This window comes from Berghia stephanieae, chromosome 9, assembly GCF_034508935.2.
Source record: "Berghia stephanieae isolate SIO BIC M18660-M18661 chromosome 9, UCSD_Bste_1.3, whole genome shotgun sequence".
Classification (NCBI taxonomy): Eukaryota; Metazoa; Mollusca; class Gastropoda; order Nudibranchia; family Aeolidiidae; genus Berghia; species Berghia stephanieae.
In genome coordinates, this window is record NC_088368.1 from 33,164,920 (window position 1) to 33,170,385 (window position 5,466).

At 37.3% G+C, this 5,466-nt stretch overlaps 1 non-coding gene and 1 pseudogene across 1 annotated transcript; one reads left to right on the forward strand and one right to left on the reverse strand.

Annotated features, from left to right (window-relative positions):
- On the forward strand, positions 1-1,321 carry LOC144979201 (uncharacterized; annotated as a pseudogene).
- Positions 1,322-3,759: 2,438 nt separating this feature from the next.
- Positions 3,760-3,878, reverse strand: LOC144980390 (5S ribosomal RNA). The gene has a single exon (XR_013646901.1). It is a non-coding gene; the product is annotated as a 5S ribosomal RNA (ribosomal RNA).
- Between the last annotated feature and the right edge of the window lie 1,588 nt (positions 3,879-5,466).

The window sequence follows — 5,466 nt, forward strand, 5'->3', positions numbered from 1 at the left end:
ATGCCGCTTTCAAGTAAGGTCATCTGGAGGAAGCTGAGGCGTCCTTTAATGACGAAGCGTGCTTTTATTCGAAGTATACATAACATAAACAAATTTCCATAAAAGAAATTTAATGATTTAGTTACCTTTATTAGTCATTAGTCAAAATGACTCATTAGTCATTTGTCAAAATTATTCATTAGTCATTAGTCAAAATTTACAAACTTATAACTTTTCAACTGAGGATATCTTTCATTTGGCTAATGAGATTTCACTGATTATATTTGAGAAATCACTTTTCAAAATGTTATTATATACATACTTTTATAAAATAAAATTATAACCAATCAACTTATTTTGAAGCAAGGTTCACAATGATGTGTTGCAAAGAATGAAAAATAGTATCAAGCTTTAAAAATAATGTTATATTCAAGCATTGGGATGAGAGTTTTAAAAATGTTTAGAATTAAACACACGGTTCTGTAAGACTTAAAGATCGCTGAAAAACGATTTAACTAAACGCGTGGTTTCACCGGAAGCGGACGGGATACGCAAGCGCATGTTGACGTTCTCTCTGTAAGGGCACTGCAGTTGCCGTCAGAACAACAGTGGCAAAATATTGATAAACGGTTTGGTGACTTATGGGAATACCCATTTGCTATTGGTTCACCAGATGGAAAACACATTTCGCTTAAGAAACCTTGTGCTCAATGTTTTATAATAATAAAGGGTTCCCAAGCATTGTGCTGATGGCATTAAGTGATGCAGACTCGTGTTTTCTTTTAGTGGATTGCGGGCAATACGGTCGCATCAGTGATGTTGGTGTATATCAAAGGATTTAAATATTCCGAAACAACCATTCAACATCAGTGGATCGGACACTGAGGTCCCCTACACTATAACCGGAGACGAAGCTTTTCCACTGAAAACCTATTAATGAAACCCTTTTCTGCAAGGACGCTTAAAAAGGAGAAATTACAGACACTCAATGGCTCGTCGTGCAATTGAATGCACATTTGGAATATTGGCGAGCAAATTCGAAATCTCCCAAAGACCGATGAGAGTCGAGCCAGATACGGCCATTATAATTACTAAAGCAGCTGTTGGTCTCCATAACTTCATTCGTCGTCGAGACGGTAGTATGATAGACAGGGCCTCAAGCATCGTCTATGATATCACAGACAATACAAGAATAAATGGAATGCTACCACTTGCTAAAACTGGACGTAGAGCAACAGATGAGGCAATGAAGATTCGTGATGCAATATCCGAATTTTTATGTGACCCAAATAGATTGGTAGAATGTCAAAACAGCCTTGTCTTCAGAAATATTACAAATTGAAATAATAATTTAGACTCTGTGTGGCGGCCATTAGAGCTGCTTGCTGGTTGAGAATTTGCTGAGACTGTTGTAGGCCAGGGTTAGGTTTGGTATAGACGGGCTGTGGCTCCAGAGTTTCGTATGAGCCAACACGTGCCAGGTCGTAAAGGGCCTCAACCGGGGCATGCTGCAGCCGGCCGGATAGAGCAAAGGGGTTGAGGAGAAAACAAAACAAAACCTATATCGTCATTTTTCCCCCATCATTTTTATAGTCATCATCATCGTCATTGTTGGTGTCATCATCACGTCATCACCATTGCCGTCATGATTGTCATACTACTATGTCCTCATCTCCATCATTATTATCAACATTGCTACCCCCATCGTCATCACTACTCAACACAAGTGAAAAGATAAAGTGTTCATTGAGTTAACTATTCTTTATCAATAAATAAATAAATGGGCACACGCGCGCGCGCGTGCGTGTGTGTGTGTGTGTGTGTGTGTATGTATTCGTTGGATAGGAGAAAGGGGGGGGGGGGTGTTTTTTGTCGATGCTTTCGTAAAAGAACTGAATGCTGAAAGAAAATTTTGTTCAAGCTGTTTCTTGTGATATGAAATGAATTCAAAGAGAAGGCTATTAAAGGAAAGATGATCTAATATTAGAAGGTAAAGTTTTTCTCAGCCTCACGAAATATAACTGGAGTGCGATGAATTCAGGTCTTGCTAAAATAAAACTTTAATAAAATAAATGTGAAAATAAAAATAAAAATATACTCTTAAAATTTACTGTCATGATACTATAGCGTTAATCCATTGTTACGATTTGTGCTACAATTAAATTGTTTATTAACTTAGACATGGAAATGTTTATGTTAACGTCGGTATGATGAATGGGTGAAAATAACAATGAAGGATTGTGATTACAAAACATTGTGATGAACAACGTGATGACAATACGATTACAAATCATTGTGATGAACAATAGTGATGGCAATGAAGCATGATTTAAATCGATGATATGAAGGTAATTTAATGAATGAAATGAATGAAAATGTAAATGAAATATTTACATTTCTATTATTAATCATTAATGGGGGGAAAATTCATAATAAAGAGAAGATTTCCCAATCATGAACGGATATGGTATATATATATATATATATATATATATATATATATATATATATATATATATATATATATATATATATATGTATTGAAGGTTGAGGACAGTGTATCTAAATCCAGAGCTTGGAGAACTGATTTGGAGTCTAAAGATGACAGTGTGTTGAAGTGTTGAAGGGTTCAGCTGGAAAACAGAAGAGAGGTGTCGCAGTGAGGCTTCTATTGCAACTGCCTCTGCCTCGTAGTTTGAGCAGGAGCTTTCGCAAGAATTGTGGATTTTATCACGTTTTATCCGGGCATTCAACTACAAACCCATACCCAGCATTTTTAGTTCTACTAATATGTCTTTTATCTCCCATTATAGTCTGGAAAGTTCTGTTCCCTGACGCTGACCTTTTCCTATCAATTAGATCACCCCCCCCCCCCCCCTGGGGCACCCTATCCTCTACCCACGCCACGCTAACATTTCATTCATACTGCAACTACCATTGAGTACGGACGATACAAGTTATTTTTCATTATATTTTAATTTTTTTTCCCACTTTTATTTGTGTATTGTTGTGCTGACGAAGGGTTTGTACACGAAACGTCCATTGTCTGTTTTGTTCCCATACGAAGCCTTTCCATTTTCACTCTTTCGTTAGTATTTTACGATCATCGGCTTAAGGCAGCCCTTACCGTTTTCTACTACTACTACTACTACTACTACTACTACTACTACTACTACTACTACTACTACTACTACTACTACTACTACTACTACTACTACTACTACTACTACTACTACTACTACTACTACTACTACTATACTACTACTACTACTACTACTACTACTACTACTACTACTACTACTACTACTACTACTATTACTACTACTATATTATTATTATTATTATTATTATTATTATTATTATTATTATTATTATTATTATTATTATTATTATTATTATTCATATTTTATATTATTATTATTATTACTACTACAACAATGACATACTATACTATTACTACTACAACTACTACTACTACTACTACTACTACTACTACTACTACTACTACTACTACTACTACTACTAATAATAATAATAATAATAATAATAATAATAATAATAATAATACTATTACTACTACTACAACAACAACAACAAACAACACTACTACTACTACTACTACTACTACTACTACTACTACTACTACTACTACTACTACTACTACTACTACTACTACTACTAAAAAAAAACAAATTTAAAGAAAAATTTCGAAAAAACAAAACAAATAAAATTGTTAAAAATGTAATAAAATTGTAAAATAGATAAATTAAAAAAAAAACATGTCTACAACACGTGGGGTTCCCAAGCGGTCACCCATTTAAGTACTAACCACGCCTGACGTTGCTTGACTTCGGTGATCGGACGACAACCGGTACTTTCAACGTAGTATGGTCGTAGACAACGAGTGTCGAAAATAACATTTAATATAATATTAAAACACTACCTATTGCTAGTTTTTATAATGATAGTTTAGAAATGTATAATAATATTGTTAGTTGAAATAGGGTGTTGTAATCGTCTGTTGCACAATATGTCGTTACTGGAGAATTTAAAATAGCGATGGGCTATCTTGAAAGCGGCATGAGACACTTTACCGGAAGGATGACTTTCTCTCTGTAAGGGCATGTGTTATTTGTCGTGTGGTCGATGCAGAGGGGTTTCTCTAATTTCTTGTTGTTAGGTTCGTTTGCATCGGATGTTGTGTGGTGTGTGGTCCCCGCGTGTAGTCTATGGAGGGTCCGAAGACAGTATGCACTTGGCTTAGAAGCTCACAACATTGCCATTTGGAAGTATAACGGACCAACACACAAAACTGTGTGTAACCATGACCCTTTATAGTCTGGTTAATACAGTTTAGTGAGAATTATTCATAACCGCGGACGGTAAAAAACAATAACAAAGACCTGAGTGACGTCAAATTTGAACTATCTATATAATTTGCCTCCATTATCAATCCTTGCCCAGCTCGAGAAAACTAAATGGTAAAAATAATTTTTTTTAAATCTTAGAACGAGAAAAAAAATATCCCCCCCCCCCCCACAACCCCAAATAAAGAAAAGATTTTTAAAAGGCGGCAATCTCATTGAGATTACATTTTTCAAAAATCAATTGAATTGAAAATCATGGCAGTTTTTATATTGTACATCAAAAGCCTTTGTATGCCCAATGACATCAGTATCAAGTGACGGCTGTTTGGGTTGGTGTCTATTGAATTGTGTAAACCATAGAGAATACAGGACGTATGGTGCCCCCGTTTAGAGCCTAAATATAATAAGTCCCCGCAATCTCTGTGCCCCCGTTTAGAGCCTAAATAAGTCCCCGCAACTTCTGTGCCCCCGTTTAGAGCCAAAATAAGTCCCCGCAACCTCCGTGCCCCCGTTTAGAGCCTAAATAAGTCCCCGCAACCTCTGTGCCCCCGTTTAGAGTCTAAATAAGTCCCCGCAACCTCTGTGCCCCCGTTTAGAGCCTAAATAAGTCCTCGCAACCTCTGTGCCCCCGTTTAGAGCCTAAATAAGTCCCCGCAACCCCTGTACAAAGCTTCCGCTGCGCATACGAGATGGAAGTCAGTTTGGACGAATTCAATTCCTCGAGGGGGCGGAGACATAGACTACTCGAAACAGAGAGAGAAGTTGCCAGGCTTATGTACCAGCAAGATGAGTCATGGCTGGGTGGTGGTGGATCGACTCCGGTCGAGAACCAGCCTTGTGGCAGCGACAACAAGATATGAAGTGAGTAGAAAAGTGCCAGAAGACAATAGAGAATAAAAAATTTTTTCGCGGCGGTGGTGAGGTTTGAACCTGCGACCTTATTGGTACGACAACTCCGCCTGGCAGGTGAGAGCGTGGCTCTACCGTGTGAGCTATCCACGAACACAAAATATTCGTTTCAAACCCAAAGTCATTTCTAGATCCCTCTCTCACCCACTTCTTGAGATCGCCGATTCGTTCGCCACCATCGCGAAGTAATTTTGACCAGCAGTTAAGCTTA